The 16,901-nt window shown below is 48.2% G+C and overlaps 1 protein-coding gene across 8 annotated transcripts in view; it reads right to left on the bottom strand.

Moving 5' to 3' along the window:
• The window catches only part of CFAP74 (cilia and flagella associated protein 74), an 82,165-nt gene extending 74,045 nt beyond the window's left edge, over positions 1-8,120 (bottom strand). For 7 of the 8 annotated variants that reach the window (XR_008492975.1, XM_054444305.2, XM_054444340.2 and 4 more), the window contains exon 1: positions 7,987-8,112. The gene's annotated coding sequence lies outside the window, so the exon portion shown is untranslated. Of the gene's footprint in view, positions 1-7,986 lie in introns of all 8 variants that reach the window. The other variant, XM_054444327.2, reaches the window with a different exon arrangement.
• Positions 8,121-16,901: the final 8,781 nt, after the last annotated feature.

Below are 16,901 nucleotides of genomic sequence, written 5' to 3'. Positions count from 1 at the left end.
CGGGCATGGTGGCGGGCACCTGTGGTCCCAGCTACTCAGGAGGCTGAGGCAGGAGAATGGCGTGAACCCGGGAGGCGGAACTTGCAGTGAGCCGAGATCGCACCACTGCACTCCAGCCTGGGCGACAGAGCAAGACTCCATCTCAAACAAACAAACAAAACGAAAACAACAACAACAAAAACCCAAGAACAATAAAAAAAAATCAAACTAACTTTTTTTGGTTTTGTTTTTGTTTTTTTGAGGCAGAGTCTCACTCTGTCTCCCAGGCTGGAGTGCAGAGGTGCGATCTCAGCTCACTGCAACCTCCGCCCCCCGGGGTCAAGCAATTCTCATACCCCAGCCTCCTGGGCAGCTGGGATTACAGGCACAGGCCACCACGCCTGGCTAATTTTTGTATTTTTAGTAGAGACGGAGTTTCATCATGTTGGCCAGGCTGATTTGAAACTCAAGACCTCAGGTAATCCGCCTGCCTCAGCCTTCCGAAGTGCTGGGATTACAGGTATGAACCACTGTGCCTGGCCAAACTCTCTACAATTTAAAAGAGACATCTAAAACACAAGCTTAAGAAGCAGTGCATTTTAAAAGTCAGAAAGAAATGCAGGAACCATAAATAGAAAGTTAGTGGAGTTGTCTAGAAACAGACAAAAAACTTAGGAAAAAAGCAGGAATAGCAGTGGGGACACATTCTAACCCATGTTCAATCCATCAGGAAGACTCAGCAGCTTCAAATCTGCACTTAACGTTGATTGATCAGATTATTCATTGATCAAATTATTCATTATGGGTGCTACTTTAAACATATGAAAAATAGAGAAAAAAATCAGATTAAGTGTGTGATCTCATGTGGGCTTCTAAGTGGACTGGCAGTAACAGAAAGAAGGTCTCCTGAAATATTGGCCGGGTGCGGTGGCTCATGTCTGTGATCTCAGCACTTTTGGAGGCTGAGGCAGGTGGATCACTTGAGGTCCAGAGTTGGAGACCAGCCTGACCAACACGGTGAAACCCTGTCTCTACTAAAAATACAAAAATTAGCCGGGTGTGGTGGCAGGCACCTGTAATCCCAGCTACTCAGGAGCCTGAGGCAGGAGAATCGCTTAAACTCAGGAGGTGGAGGTTGCAGTGAGCCAAGATCATGCCACTGCACTCCAGCCTGGGTGACAGAGCAAGACTCTGTCTCAAAAAAAAAAAAAAAAAAAAAGAAGAAGAAGACGAATAAATGAACATCTGTAATGTGCTAGAGTATATATAGTATATATATATACCAAAAATCACCACAGCAAACGTCACACTTAAACATTAAAAACATTCCCTTAAGACTGAGAACAAAACAGGGATGCTCTCTAAAACCACTTCTCAGTATTCATCATGTCCCCAGCCAGAACAATCAGATGTAAAAAAAATAAAAGGCGGCCAGGCATGGTGGCGCATGCCTGTAATCCCAGCACTTTGGGAGGCTAAGGTGGGCGGATCACCTGAGGTCAGGAGTTCGAGACCGGCCTGACCAACGTGGGGAAACCCCGCCTCTACCAAAAATACAAAATTAGCAAGGCGTGGTGGTGCATGCCTGTAATCCCAGCTACTTGGGAGGCTGAGGCAGGAGAAACGTTTGAACCTGGGAGGTGGAGGTTGCAGTGAGCCGAGACTGCGCCACTGCACTCCCGCCTGGGCAACAAGAGCGAAACTCCATCTCAAAAAAAAAAAAAAAAAAAAAAGAAATAAAAGGCATAAGGAATGGAAGGGAAAAATGGTCATTATTTCAGATAAAATGACTGTATACATAGAATATCCAAACAAATATACAGATAAGTTATTTAATTAAAACAACTTAGTAATGTTGTTAGGTACAACTTCAATAATAAAAATCAAGTATATTTCTATTTTTCAGAAGAAATAATGAGAAAATAAGATTTGGAAAAGCTACCATTTACAATTACATCAAAAACCTTGAAGTACTCAAGAATAAATACAACAAAAGACACACGGACCTCTACAGAGAATATGAGGAACCCTCTCGGGCAACAGTAAAGGAGACGGACATAAAAATAAATGGAACAAATGACCCTGTTTCTTCAACAAATAAATGGCCTGGGGGAAATAAGGAAGGGGGGTCTTTAAGTGAAAAGAGCCTCGAGGGACAAGTCGGCCACACGCAACCTGGGGATCTTGTTCAAATCTCGATTCAAGTAAACCAGCTGTAAAAGACATTTTTTGAGACAATTCCTGAAAGTGAGCACAGACTGGCATTAGTTTCCATTAAGAAATTATTAATGTGGGCCGGGCGTGGTGGCTCACGCCTATAATCCCAGCACTTTGGGAGGCTGAGGCAGGCGGATCACCTGAGGTCAGGAGTTCGAGACCTGCCTGGCCAACATGGTAAAACCTCATCTCTACTAAAAATACAAAAATTAGCCAAGCGTGGTGGCACATGCCTGTAATCCCAGCTACTTGGGAGGCTGAGGCAGGAGAAACGTTTGAACCCGGGAGGTGGAGGTTGCAGTGAGCCAAGATCGTGCCATTGCACTCCAGCCTGGGTAACAGAGTGAGACTTCATCTCAAAAAAAACAAGAAGTTATTAATTATATTGGGGTTGATGAGGATTTTGTGTTTATGCTAAAAATGAGTTTCTATATGTCAGAGGCATCTACAAAGGTTTTTACAGGTGAAATGATATCTCGCCTGGGATTTTCTTTGAAACACGCTAGTCCAGAACTACAAGCAGGGAGGGGTAATGGGAGAGGAATGCTATGAGGCTGATAGTTGCTGAGGCAGGGATGGGAACCTAAGGCTTCGTATTATCATTCTCTCTAGTTTTTTGACTTTGCAATTTTCCATAATAAAAGTTTTTTCTAAAAGAAAGTCTAAATAAATAGGCTGGGCGCAGTGGCTCACGCCTGTAATCCCAGCACTTTGGGAGGCTGAGGCAGGCAGATCACGAGGTCAGGAGATGGCTAACACGGTGAAACTTCGTCTCTACTAAAAATACAAAAATAAAATTAGCCGGGCGTGGTGGCAGGCACCTGTAGTCCCAGCTACTCGGGAGGCTGAGGTAGGAGAATGGCATGAAGCCAGGAGGCGGAGCTTGCAGTGAGCTGAGATCTCGCCACTGCACTCTAGCCTAGGTGACAGAGTGAGACTCCGTCTCAAAAAAAAGTAATAATAAAATAAGATAAAAAATAAAAAATAAATAAATAAATAGCTGCATGTTCAAGCACTAGAAACTCAATGTTGTCAGGAAGTCAGTTCTTTCCAAATTGCTCTATAGATTCCCTAAAACTCCTATCCAAATCCTAACAGAAATGTGTGTGTGTGTGTGTGTGTGTGTGTGTGTGTCTACATGCAAGAGCAAGAGAATGAGAAACTCATCTGGTGAATTTTAAAATGTATATGGAAGAACAATGGAACAACAGTTTTGAAGGGGGAAGGGGTGCCCCACCAGATATCAAGATTGATTCTAAAGCTGTAAAATTAAGACAGTAGAGTGCTTTGGCCAAGACAAACAGACCAGTGGGACAGATCAGAGAGGCCAGAAACAGGCCCCCGCGTACTAGCGCTATGCAGGATAGAAGCAGGGTTGCTGGGTAGCAGCCACGGGATGGACATCTTTGTCGGCACCCACCCAAAGATCAGTCTCACGTGGATTAAAGACTCGTATGGGAAAACTCAAAATTCTGCTACAGCGTGTGTTAGCGGGGAGTCAATGGGGGGTAGGAATGGAGCCTTGTTACCTCAGAATTTCTTAAATAAGACACAAAAACATTAGGCACAAAGGGAAAATTTGGTAGAGTCACCCACATTTCAATTAAAAATTTTCATTCAGGCCAGGTGCAGTGGCTCACACCAGCACTTTGGGAGGCTGAGGCAGGTGGGTCACTTGAGGTCAGGAGTTTGAGACCAGCCTGGCCAACATGGCGAAACCCCGTCTCTACAAAAAATACAAAAATTAGCCAGGCGCGGTGGCATGCAGCTGTAACCCCAGCTACTCGGGAGGCTGAGGCAAGAGACTCCCTTGAACCTGGGAGGAGGAGGTTGCAGTGAGCCAAGATCGTGCCACTGCACTACAGCTTAGGCGACAGAGCAAGACTCTGTCTCAAACAAATAAACAAAACCAAATCTTTTGTTCAGATGACATCCTAGGGAAAGTTAAAGAAAACCTACAGGCCGGGTGCAGTGGCTCGCGCCTGTAATCCCAGCACTTTGGGAGGCTGAGGCGGGCGGATCATGAGGTCAGGAGATCAAGACCATCCTGGCTAACACAGTGAAACCCCATCTCTACTAAAAATACAAAAAATTAGCCAGGCATGGTGGCGGGCGCCTGTAGTCCCAGCTACTTGGGAGGCTGAGGCAGGAGAGTTGCTTGAACCGGGGAGGTAGAGATTGCGGTCAGCCAAGATTGCGCCACCGCACTCCAGCCTGGGTGACAGAGCGAGACTCCATCTCAAAAAAAAAAAAAAAAAAAGAAAAAGAAAAAGAAAACCTACAAAGTAGAAGAAGACAATCACAACACATAACCCAGAGTTTTACTGTCAAGACCATGTAAGGAATATCCATGAGTGGATAAAGAAGACAGACAGCCCCACAGCAAAATGGGCAAAAGACTTCAACAGGCACTTCACAGTCAAGGGCGTGCCATGTCCCCTAACACACACATGGGTTTGGAGGACCAGGACATGGGTTTTTTGGGGAAGGGGGAGATCATCCTGCCTGCGGCAGCCTCTGGCTCTGCGATTCCTCTCCCAGGAGCACACCCTACAGAAAATCCCACCAGTTGTCTTAGCTTCCCGGGGTCGCCAAAACAAAGTACCACAACCTAGGTGGCTTCAACAACAGAGTTGTCTCACGGTTCTGGAAGCCATCGTCTAAAACCGAGTTGATGGCAGGGCCATGCTCCCTCTGAAGGCACGAGGGAAGGGCCTGTCTCAGGCCTCTCTTCTAGCTTCTGCTAGTTCTGTGGCTTGTGGCAGCAAAATTCCAATCTTCGTAGGACATTCTCTCTAGTATGTCCTCCTCTTAGCTGCTTACAGGCATCACCGTAAGTCCAAATAAAGTCATATTCTCAGGTCCTGAGGCTTAGACACAGCCCCGATGGCCGTGGTGCCACTGTGTGGATGAATCTCTCACACAACCCCGAGGAGAAAAAGACGGAGGCACGCCTGATGCTCTTCCTCTCCCCCTTCCCTTCACTGTCACAACAGGTTCCCTGGGTAGGGCAGGTGGAGCAGGATCCACAGTGGCCCAGGCTGGGCTGTCGGAGCCTGGCTGGGTGAGGAGGGTGAGGGTATGTGGCTGAGGCTCAGAGCTGTATGCGGGTGCCTGGCTGGGTGAGGAGGGTGCCGGTGTGTGTGGCTGAGGCTCAGAGCTGGATATCAGAGCCTGAGAAGAAAGAGGGCAGCCCCAGGTGTGGTCCAGCAGAGGGTATCAGAGCCCAGGCAGGAGAAGAAGGTGTCCACCGTGAGAGCCTCCCAGGCCAAGCCTGAGAGTGATGACATATTTGCATAGCTTCCTAATACCTCCTACAAAATGCTTGTGGTTGTGGTTTTTTTTTTTTTTTTGGAGACGGAGTCTCGCTCTGTCGCCCAGGCTGGAGTGCAGTGGCGCTATCTCGGCTCACTGCAAGCTCCACCTCCCAGGTTCACGCCATTCTCCTGCCTCAGCCTCCCGAGTAGCTGGGACTACAGGTGACCGCCACCACGCCCGGCTAATTTTTGTATTTTTAGGAGAGACAGGGTTTCACTGTGTTAGCTAGGATGGTCTCGATCTACTGACCTCGTGATCCGCCCTCCTCAGCCTCCCAAAGTGCTGGGATTACAGGCGTGAGCCACCGCACCCAGCCAAAATGCTTGTTAATTACGAAGGAAAAAAGAACTTCCCAGTGGAGATGCTGGCAGATACCACCTTAATCAAGAGCTCAAAGTGAACATCATCAGTAACGTGACAACGTGACCACTGTGAGCCACTGACTGGATGGAATGAACAGGCCACGGTGTCACCTCTGTGACTTTCCTGTCCGAGACGCACAGTGGGAATCTAATCACGAGGACACAGCAGACGAAACCAAATGGAGGGACCTTCTCCAAAGTAATTGGCCCATGACCTTCAGAGGTGTCAGGGTCATGACAGCCAAAGCAAGCCCAAGGAATGTTCTGGACTGAAGGGAAACAAAGAGGTATGTGAGAATTCAGTGCAAAGTAACTCTAGGCTGGATCCTTCCACGTTGGGGCCCTGATGCAATCAACTGGCAAAGCATGTTTGATAGGCTGAGGGGTAAACACAGCGACAGGCCTGTGTCCTCTCCTGACTCGGGCCATGTGTGGCTGTGTTGGAGAATGTCCTCGTTTGTGGAAAATACACTCTACAAGGGTGGGCGGCGACAGAGCGTCATGAAGGCAACTTACTCTCAAATACTTCACAAGAAGTTTTTTGTGCTGAACTTGCAACTTTTATACAAGTTTGGGATTGTTTCAAAAAATTTTAAAGAACATATGTGGTATTACATAAAGTTTATATATATTATTAAACTTATATAAATCTTATATAATACCACATATATTCTTTAAAATTTAATATAAATAAATTTATATAAAGTTTAAAATAAATGAAAGTTGGCTGGGTGTGGTGGCTCGCCACCTGTAATCCCAGCACTTTGGGAGGTGGAGGTGGGTGGATCATTTGAGATCAGGAGTTCAAGACCATCCTGGCCAACATGGGGAAACCCCGTCTATACTAAAAATACAAAAATTAGCCAGGCATGGTGGTGGGCGCCTATAATCCCAGCTACTTGGGAGGCTGAGGCAGGAGAATCGCTTGAACCCAGGAGGCGGAGGTTGCAGTGAGCCAAGATCGCCCCGCTTCACTCCAACCTAGGCAACACAGTGAGACTCTGTCTCAAAAAAAAAAAATTTAAAGAATATATGTACTATTATATAAAGTTTAATATATATTATTAAACTTACATAAAACTATATGTGGTATTATATATAGTCTATATATTTATATTATATATTGTTTATATAACACCACATATATTCCTTAAAATTTTATATAAAGTTTATATAAAGTTTAAAATAAGGGAAAGTTAACTATATTGTTTAGGGACGCATGCATAGGTAGTAAAACTAAAGAAATTTATATATCATCTTTAAAATTTTATATAAAGTTTCTATAAAATTTAAAATAAGGGAAAGTTATATTGTTTAGGGACGCATGCATAGGTAGTAAAACTAAAGAAATTTATATATCATCTTTAAAATTTTATATAAAGTTTCTATAAAGTTTAAAATAAGGGAAAGTTATATTGTTTAGGGACGCATGCATAGGTAGTAAAACTAAAGAAAAAGTCAGCCATGGTCTTGCGGGAGAGACTTTGGGGTGCTGATGAGGTTCTATTTCTTAACTTGGGTAGTGGCTACTGACGTTCGCTTTATAACCAATCTCTAAGTTGCACATGCGCATTTATGCACCATCTTTATGCAGAGAATATCAGTCCATTTCTTTTGAACTGTGGGCCCTAGAGCAGGCCTGCTTACTACCTCAGTACCTGGCTTATGCAGATAAAAGGAGTATTCCTTTAGGAAAAACAAAATACTAGAGGCAAATCAGCTTCAAAAACCAGGTTATACTTACTAAAACCAAACGACTTTGGGGCTATGGACCATGTTCTCCTTTTTAGCTAGGCAGACACTCATGAGTCTTAACTTTTCACCAGACAAGCTGGCCCTTGATTTTTGTTTAATGTTTTTGTAAATGTGTTATAATAATACTTTATTATAACATCTGCTGCAAAGTCAGGGGCGGGTCCCTCAACAGAGGCTGTGCCAGCGCCGGGGTTCCCTGAAACGAACCAGGGACTAGAACTACTAACAAAGTCATTTCTCTGGCACAGCTTTCTGGGAAAGGCGTTTAATATGGGACGGAGTTCTGCCTGGGGGGCGGGGGTCAAACCCTTCCAGCTCAGCCCCAGGGTCAAACGCATCCGCCCCCATTACCCACCTCTGGCTGGCCTGGGTCCCAGGTTCTCGGGCTCCGGAGGCACAGAAACCCCGGGCCGCTCCGGGAGGCGGCGGTCCTTGGCGATTGCCCTCGGCGGCGCCGGCGGCGTGGTTTGGAGCCTGCAGCTCCATGGCAACGGAAGACTCCATCGTGGCCGGAGGGGGAGCCTCGCCCGTGCTGCTCCCTGGCTGGAGCGGGTGGTTTGGTCCGACCCACCACACGCCGCGCGGGGCGGGGCGGCGCGGGGCCGGAGCAAGGAGGTCGCGGGCCCGGAGGCGCGGCTGAAGGGCCAGGCCACAGGCCGCGGGGCGGGGACGTCTCCGGGGTCCCAGACGGCCAGGCCTGGCCCAGGGCCAAGCCTTGGAGGTGACAGACAGACTTGGGGGGCCTGGAGGAGCTCGGCACCGGCGCAGTGGCCCAGAGAACCGGGGCAGGTGCATGATGGTTTGAACTCATTGTCAACCTAAAAAACTAGGTTTCCCCTGAAAATGGGGATTTTCCTCTTCTCTTGAAAATGGAAGATCGGGCTGGGCGCGTGGCTCACGCCTGTAATCCCAGCACTTTAGGAGGCCGAGGTGGACGGATCACTTGAGGTCAGGAGTTCGAGACCAGCCTGGCCAACATGGTGAAACCCCGTCTCTTCTAAATATACAAAAATTAGTGGGGCATGGTGGCAGGTGCCTGTAATCCCAGCTACTCAGGAGGCTGAGGCAGGAGAATCGCTTGAATCCAGGAGGAGGAGGTTGCAGTGAGCCAAGATCGCACCACTGCACTCCAGGCTGGATGACAGAGTGAGACTCCGGCTCAAAAAAAAAGACTTCTGAATGTTATGTTCCAGCAAAGACTCCGACTGTCTGATTGAAAAATTGTAAAAGTAAATAGCAAAGTCAGTGAGCTATGACGGTGCCATCACACTCTGGCCTGAGCAAAATCAAGACCCCGTTTCAAAATTAAAAACAGCAAAAACCCGGCTGGGCACAGTGGCTCATGCCTGTAATCCCAACACTTTGGGAGGCTGAGTTGGGCAGATCACTTGAGGTCAGGAGTTCGAGACCATCCTGGCCAACATGGTGAAACCCTGTCTCTACTAAAAATACAAAAATTAGCCGGCTGTGGTGGTGCACACCTGCAGTCCCAGCTACCCCAGAGGCAGGAGAATCGTTTGAACCCGGGAGGCGGAGGTTGCAGTGAGCCAAGACTGCGCCACTGCACTCCAGCCTGAGCGACAGAGCGAGACTCCGTCTCAAGACAAACAAAAAAAACCAAAACGGAAGATCGGCCCAACATGCCAAGCCGGTTCCGATGTTCCCCATTGCCTTCCCCACAGTCCCCACCCCCTGCTGCCCAGCCCATCTCGCCGTGCATCCTGTTACGCCGGAGCCTCTTCTCGCACCGCTGGCCTGTGGGGGCCATTTGCAACGGAGACGTGGGAGTGTGAGGAAAGGGAGTGGTCTCTCACTGGGCCACTCTGTGCCAAGAACTGGGCTCAGGAGTGAATTGGACGCGCCCCCTACCCCGGCAGTCTTCCAGCCCACCCCGTGTACGGCTTGCAGGGTGGCCGGCTCCTGCTGCCACAGTGAGGCCTGGGAGGTCCTTTGGTTTTATCCTGGCCCATAACCTGATCCATCAGAGGCAAGACACCTTGCAGAATGCCCAGCACCTGTGAGAATGGCTGTGGAAAGTAGCTGGGTGACGCCACAGCACCTCTGCACTCACCTGCCTTCCGCAGGGCCGGATCGCTTTCCTCCTCAGAATCTGAGGAATAGAACCAAGCCACCATTACCAGCCCAGGTTCGCTTTGATAAGAGAGATTATACTTCTTCCCGACTCTACGGAAATGATAGGGCTTCTTCCTTATCAGCTTTGCCTCCCTGGACCTTTCCCGATGAACTGTTAATATACTTTCTAGGAAAGGGCTGGGTGCAGTGGCTCACGCCTATAATCCCAGCACTTTGGGAGGCCAAGGCAGGTGGATCACCTGAGGTCAGGAGTTCAAGACCAGCCTGGCCAACATGGTGAAACCCCTGTCTACTAAAATACAAAAATTAGCTGGGTGTAGTGGCGCATGCCTGTAATCCCAGCTACTCGGGAGGCTGACACAGGAGAATCGCTTGAACCTAGGAAGCAGAGGTTTCAGTGAGCCAAGATCACACTACTGCACTCCAGCCTGGGCAACAGAGCAAGACTCCAACTCTCTCTCTCTCTCTCTATATATATATATAGTATATATATATAGTATATGTATATATATACTATATATATATAGTATATATATATAGTATATATATAATATGTATATATATACTGTCTAGGAAAGAAGGAAAGGACAGTGACAGCCTGAGAACAGCCCCGTGTCCCTGGAACTGGTTGGTTAAGGAAGCTGTGGAACAGCTACACGATGGAGGTCAGCTGTAAAGAAGGTATAAAGACCATTTATTTCTACGTTCTGCTGTGGAGTGACTCCAGAACATATTGTTAAGTAAAAAAAATTGAGCCAGGCATGGTGGCTTGAGCCTGTAGTTTCAGCTACTTGGGAAGCTGAGGCAGGATGGATTGCTTGAGCCCAGGAGTTTGAGGCTGCAGTGAGCTATGATTGTACCACTACACTGCAGCCCCGGCAACATAGTGAAACCCCATCTCAAAAAAAAAAAAAAAAAAAAATCAGGCCAGGCGCAGCTGCTCACGCTTCTAATCCCAGCACTTTGGGGGACAAGGTGGGAGGATCGCTTGAGTCCAGGAGTTTGAGACCAGCCCTGGGCAACATGGTGAAACCCTGACTCTAAAAAAATACAAAAAAAATCAGCCGGCCATGGTGGCGCACACCTGTAGTCCCAGCTACTCGAGAGGCTGAGGTGGGAGGACCTCTTGAGCCCAGGAGATTGATGCTGCCCTGAGCTGTGATCGTGCCACTGCACTCCAGCTTGGGTGACAAGTGAGATCCTGTCTCAAAAAAAAAAAAAAATAATAATCAAGATGCAGGAAAGTGTGTATAGTATTTATGTAAGAAGGAGCAGCGGCAATAAGAATATATATATATATATATTTACATTAAAAAGGTTACTATCTGGGGCAGAAGGGCACAGGAATAGAAAGTAGATCTCTTTAAATGTGCTTACATTCAGCTATAGAGCTGTGTAATTAGAAAACCAAAAATAAATCAAAATAGAAAAGCATCTAAAACTTGGAGACAGAATGAAACAAATGAACCTAATTGTATGGCATGTGGGGGGGGGGGGGGTTAGCCATACAAAAAAGGATAATTTTGAGTGACTTTTTATTTTTATTTTTAGACAGAGTCTCGCTGTGTCACCCAGGCTGGAGTGCAATGGAGTGATCTTGGCTCACTGCAACTTCCCCTCCTGGATCCAAGCAATTCTCCTGCCTCAGCCTCCCAAGTAGCTGAGATTACAGGCATGAGCCTCAATGCCTGGCTAGTTTTTTGTATTTTTAGTAGAGACAGGGTTTCACCATGTTGGCCAGGCTGGTCTCGAACTCCTGAGCTCAAGTGATCTGCCCGCCTCGGCCTCACAAAGTGACTTTTTCAAAGAGACAATGTCTTGCTCTGTTCCCCAGGCTGGAGTGCAGCAGCTCCATCATGGCTCACCGCAGCCTCAACCTCCTGGGCTCAAGCAAGCCTCCCACCTCAGCCTCCCAAGCAGCTGGGACTACACGTGTGTACCACCATGCCCAGCTAATTCATTTTTATTTTATTTTATTATTATTATTTTTTGAGACAGAGTTTTGCTCTGTCGCCCAGGCTGGAGTGCAGTGGTGCAATGTCAGCTCACTGCAAGCTCCGCCTCCCAGGTTCATGCCATTCTCCTGCCTCAGCCTCCCTTGTAGCTGGTCATTTTTATTTTTATTTTTGCAGAGATGAGGTCTCACTATCTTTTCCAGGCTGGTGTAGAACTCCTGGCCTCAAGCAATCCTTGAGTTGCAGTGAGCTGAGATTGTGCAACTGCACTTCAGCCTGGGCGACAGAACAAGACTCCATCTCAAAAAAAAAAAAAAAAAAAGAAAAAAGAAATAAGTAATACAGGGAAGGTGGTTAAGTTTTGTGTATATTTTACCACATTAAAAAGTTTTAATCAGGCCGTGCGCAGTGGCTCACACCTGTAATCCCAGCACTTTGCAGGGCCAAGGTGGGTGGATCACTTGAGGTCGGGAGATCAAGACCAGCCTGACCAACATGGTAAAACCCCATCTCTACTAAAAATACAAATATTAGCTGGGTGTGGTGGTGAGCACCTGTAATCCCAGCTACTCGGGAGGCTGAGGCAGGAGAATCACTCGAACCCGGGAGGCGGAGGTTGCAGTGAGCCGAGATGGCACCATTGTACTCTAGCCTGGGCAACAGTGCAAAAACAATGTCTCAAAAAAAAAAAAATAAATCAAATCAAATGTAAAATTGCATTCCTCAGTGGCAGTAGCCACATTGCAGGTGCTGAGTAGTCCTCCGTGGCCGGTGGCTACCCCAGTGGACAGCACAGACGTGAAACAAGGGCCCTCATTCCTGGGATTGTGCTGGACTAGAAACGGTCACCAGTCCCGGTGCGAGGAGCACCCAGACCATTGTTTCTTCCTGCCATTTCCCTTGAAAAGAAACCATGGCTTCTTGGAAAAATGACGGATTTCAGACATGAGGCAGAAAACATACAAGACGACCCCAGAACATCTCATCATAACAGCAAGCAGGAAAATTAACACAGATTCTAGTTTGTCTCGGAGGATCCATTCGCCAATTTGAAGGGGCTCTCACTGGCGAAAGTAAGCATAAACTGAGTATCAAAAGGAAAAGTAAATTGCAGTGGATTGAAGCACTTCAAATATGTTTATGTCCACGAGTTCATTTAAAATAAACCAGTTTGGGCAACATAGTGAGACCCTGGCTCTATAAAAAATAATTTAAAAAAATTATCTGGAACTGGGCGAAATGGCTCACGCCTGTAATCCCAGCACTTTGGGAGGTTGAGGCGGGCAGATGACAAGGTCAGGAGTTCCAGACCAGCCTGGCTGACATGGTGAAACCCCATCTCTACTAAAAATGCAAAAATTAGCCGGGCATGGTGGCAGGTGCCTGTAGTCCCAGGAACCCAGGAGGCTAAGGCAGGAGAATCACTTGAACCCGGGAGATGGAGGTTGCAGTGAGCTGAGATTGTGCCATTACACTCCAGCCTGGGTGACAGAGTGAGACTCTGTCTCAAAAAAAAAAAAAAAAAAATGCTGGGCACTGTGGCTCACGCCTATAATCCCAGCACTTTGGGAGGCCGAGGCAGGCAGATCATGAGGTCAAGAAATCGAGACCATCCTGGACAACATGGTGAAACCCTGTCTCTACTAAAAACACAAAAATTAGCTGGGTGTGGTGGTGCGCACCTATATTCCCAGCTACATAGGAAGTTGAGGCAGGAGAATCGCTTGAACTCGGGAGGAGGAGGTTGCAGTGAGCTGAGATCGCACTGCTGCACTCCAGCCTGGTGACAGAGCAAGACTCCGTCTCAAAAAAAAAACAAAAAACAACTGGGTGTGGTGGCATGTGCCTGTAGTCCCAGCTACTCCAGAGGCTGAGGCAGGAGGGTCGCTTGAGCACAGGAGGTCGAGGCTGCAGTGAGCTGTGATCATGCCACTGCATTGCAGCCTGAGCAAGAGAGCAAGACCCTGCTTCTAAAAATAAAATAAAACCCTCATTGGCCACCTTTGGAGGGTGCTAGGATACTAAGTTACCATTCCGAAATGTTGTGGCAGCCATGTAGGGGTGCCACTTCCATCTTCACTGGAGCATGGATTTGCGTTTAGCTGTGAGGCGTGCAGGGAGCCTCTAGCCTTCAGCCGTGCTGCAGGGACCTTCGACAGCGTTTGAGCACAGCACACTCTCTGGGCGGCCCCTGGCCCCTGACACGGGACTCCTGGTGGACACTGGGCATTCTCTGCTGCAGAGCCCTGCCATGCCCCTCCACTGGGTTGGCCAAAATGTTGAGAGATTTGCATCGCAGTCAGGCTCTCCCAGCCCGATTCTGTTTCCTCCCAATTTTCTTTCACAGACGTTGGACGAGTATTGTGGCCTGAAGCCTTTCTCAGCCCCGTTCCCCAACTCTGCCTTGATCTTTCATAGGTGTGAGCTCTCAACAAGTCTTTTGCAGTCCTGATTTCATTGCATGGTCTGCTTACTGGAAGGCACCAAGAGGCACAGGTGGCGCCAGGAAGATCTGAGAAGGCAGATGGCACCATGGGGTTTGGAGCTGGATCACTCACTGCCCAGCTGGCAATGGGATCCCATCCTGGGTGGCACATGGATGCCCTGCACGAAGTAAAGCTCTCCCTGTAGTGCCCTGGGAGGATGGTGGCTGGTGCAGTGGTTCAGGCATTTGAGAAAGATGTGTGCTTGGGAGGGTGCCCGGGGTGCGTACAAGAACGGTACGGCGTTCTGGCCAATATTAAGAACAGTACAGGGGTCCGGCTGACATTAAGTTGCATTAACACTCTAGGCCGGGCGTGGTGTCTCACGTCTGTAATCCCAGCACTTTGGGAGGCCGAGGTGGGCGGATCATGAGGTCAGGAGATCGAGACCATCCTGGCTACCACGGTGAAACCCCGTCTCTACTAAAAATACAGAAAGAAATTAGCCGGGCGTGGTGGCGGGTGCCTGCAGTCCCAGCTTCTCGGGAGGCTGAGGCAGGAGAATGGCGTGAACCCGGGAGGCGGAGCTTGCAGTGAGCAAAGATTGTGCCACTGCACTCCAGCCTGGGTGACAGTGCGAGACTCCATCTCAAAACAACAACAACAACAACAAACAAACAAAAACCCACTCTAGAGAGGCATCATGAAAAGTTTCAGACAGTCAAACAGCCATCGAAACTAAGCACGAAAGCCAGAGAGGTCCTTGTCCCCTCCGTGGCAGAAAAGGAAATGCTGGAAAGCACGACGAGGCCTGGAGAGTTCCAGTAGTTGAATTTCAAAGACGACCAACTCTCAGTCAAAGCCAGGTGGCTGCATCAAGGCCCAGGTCTGGGTTGACATGAGCTGGTGCCTTGACACGTGGGGCGGGGATATCTGGCTGGATGCTCCTGAATGCTTTGGCTGCCCAGATTCTTCTGAAACCTCAGAGCCTGCAGAGGAGACTCACGCCTCCCGAGGAAGAGCTGGCACCCTGTACCCCCCACCCCCTAAGTATAGGAAGACGGCAGGGTCTTCCCAGGAAGACAACAGGGCTCCCTTCAGGGCCTGTTCCCACCCTCCTTGGCTGCCAGGCTGGAAATGAGGGGTGAGCTGCAACATAACCTAGGTTGAATACAATTTATTCAAAAAAAAAAAAAAAAGAAAAAGAAAAAGAAAATCACACCAAGATGTCCAGCAGCCAAACTGATGAAAACGAGAAGGAAAAACTCTTTACAACCACGAGTGTAAAGACACATATTTCATAAAGTGCAGCAAAGAAACGGCAGCAAACTTCCTGCGAGAAACCATGAAGCCAGAAGACAAGAAGCGACTTAGAAGTGCTGAGAGAAGAAACGGCCAGACCCCCAACGCAGCGCCAGGACCCCAAGGACCGCGCCCAGGGAGAAAATGACTTTCCAAAGTGAAGGCAAGTTGAAGCTGTGTGAATCCTATCTCAGTACAGCTGGTTTGCTTTTTGTGTGTTGTTTTTTTTTTTTTTTTTTTTTTTTTTTTTGAGACCGAGTCTCGCTCTTGTCGTCCAGGCTGGAGTGCAGTGACGCGATCTCGGCTCACTGCAACCTCCGCCTCCCAGGTTCAAGTGATTCTCCTGCCTCAGCCTCCTGAGTAGCTGGGATTACAGGCGTGCTCCCCCAAGCCCGGCTAATTTCTTCTTGTATTTTTAGTAGAGACGGGGTTTCACCATGTTGGCCAGGCTGATCTCGAATGCCTGGCCTCAAGTGATCTGCCCACCTCTGCCTCCCAAAGTGCTGGGATTACAGGCGTGAGCCACTTCGCCTGGCTTAATTTAATTTAATTTTTTAAATGAAGGTAAGTTTCTACTTCCGGCCGAGATGGAGTAACAGGGATAGGTTTGCCTCACGCCTGAAACAACTGAAAGACTCAGCAAAATATTTGAGACAACAGCCCCCAAGTGATGGGACATCAGGGAGCCACGGGCAAGATCCTGACAGCGGGGAAATGGGTGAGGTGAGCCCTCCGAGGACACCAGCTACTTGCCTAGGAAGGCGTCCCGGCCACCACACAGGAAAGGGGAGCCAGGATGGGCACGGCCCATACAGAAACAGGGCCATATCGCCAGGATTGCAAACTTTGTTTCTTCAAAAGATACTGTTGTGAAAATGCATCAGCAGGCCCTAGACTGGGAGAAGGTATTTGCAAAACATATATCCAACAGACGTGCACCTAAAATACAGAAAAAACTCTTAATAGTAAGAGAGATTGACAACTTCATTTTTAAAAACATTAGGCTTTTAAAAGATTTGAACAGACACGTACGTCACCAAAAGCTACTCAAATAAATAAGCACATAAAAAGATGCCTATTAGTCATTCAGAAAATGCGTGCTGGCCAGATGAGGTGGCTCACTCTGCTAATCCCAGCACTTTGGGAGGCTGAGGCAGGAGGGTTGCTTGAAACCAGGAGTTTGAGGCCAGCCTGGGCAACGTACTGAGACGCTATCTCTATTTAACAAAATAAAATAAAATAAAAATTTTTAAAAAGCTGGGCATGGTGGCTCACTCCTGTAATCCCGGCACTTTGGGAGGCTGAGGTGGGTGGATCACTTGAGGTCAGGAGTTCAAGACCAGCCTGGCCAACATGGCAAAACCCCGTCTCTACTAAAAATATAAAATTAGCCGGGCGTGGTGGTGCAAGCCTGTAATCCCAGCTACTCAGGAGGCTGAGGCAGGAGAATCATTTGAACCTGGGAGGCAGAGTTTGCAGTGAGCCGAGGTCTCGCC

The sequence above is a fragment of the Pongo pygmaeus genome, chromosome 1, assembly GCF_028885625.2.
Source record: "Pongo pygmaeus isolate AG05252 chromosome 1, NHGRI_mPonPyg2-v2.0_pri, whole genome shotgun sequence".
Lineage (NCBI taxonomy): Eukaryota > Metazoa > Chordata > Mammalia > Primates > Hominidae > Pongo > Pongo pygmaeus.
Note: the sequence above shows the minus strand (reverse complement) of the source record. Positions and strands in the feature narration are given on the sequence as shown.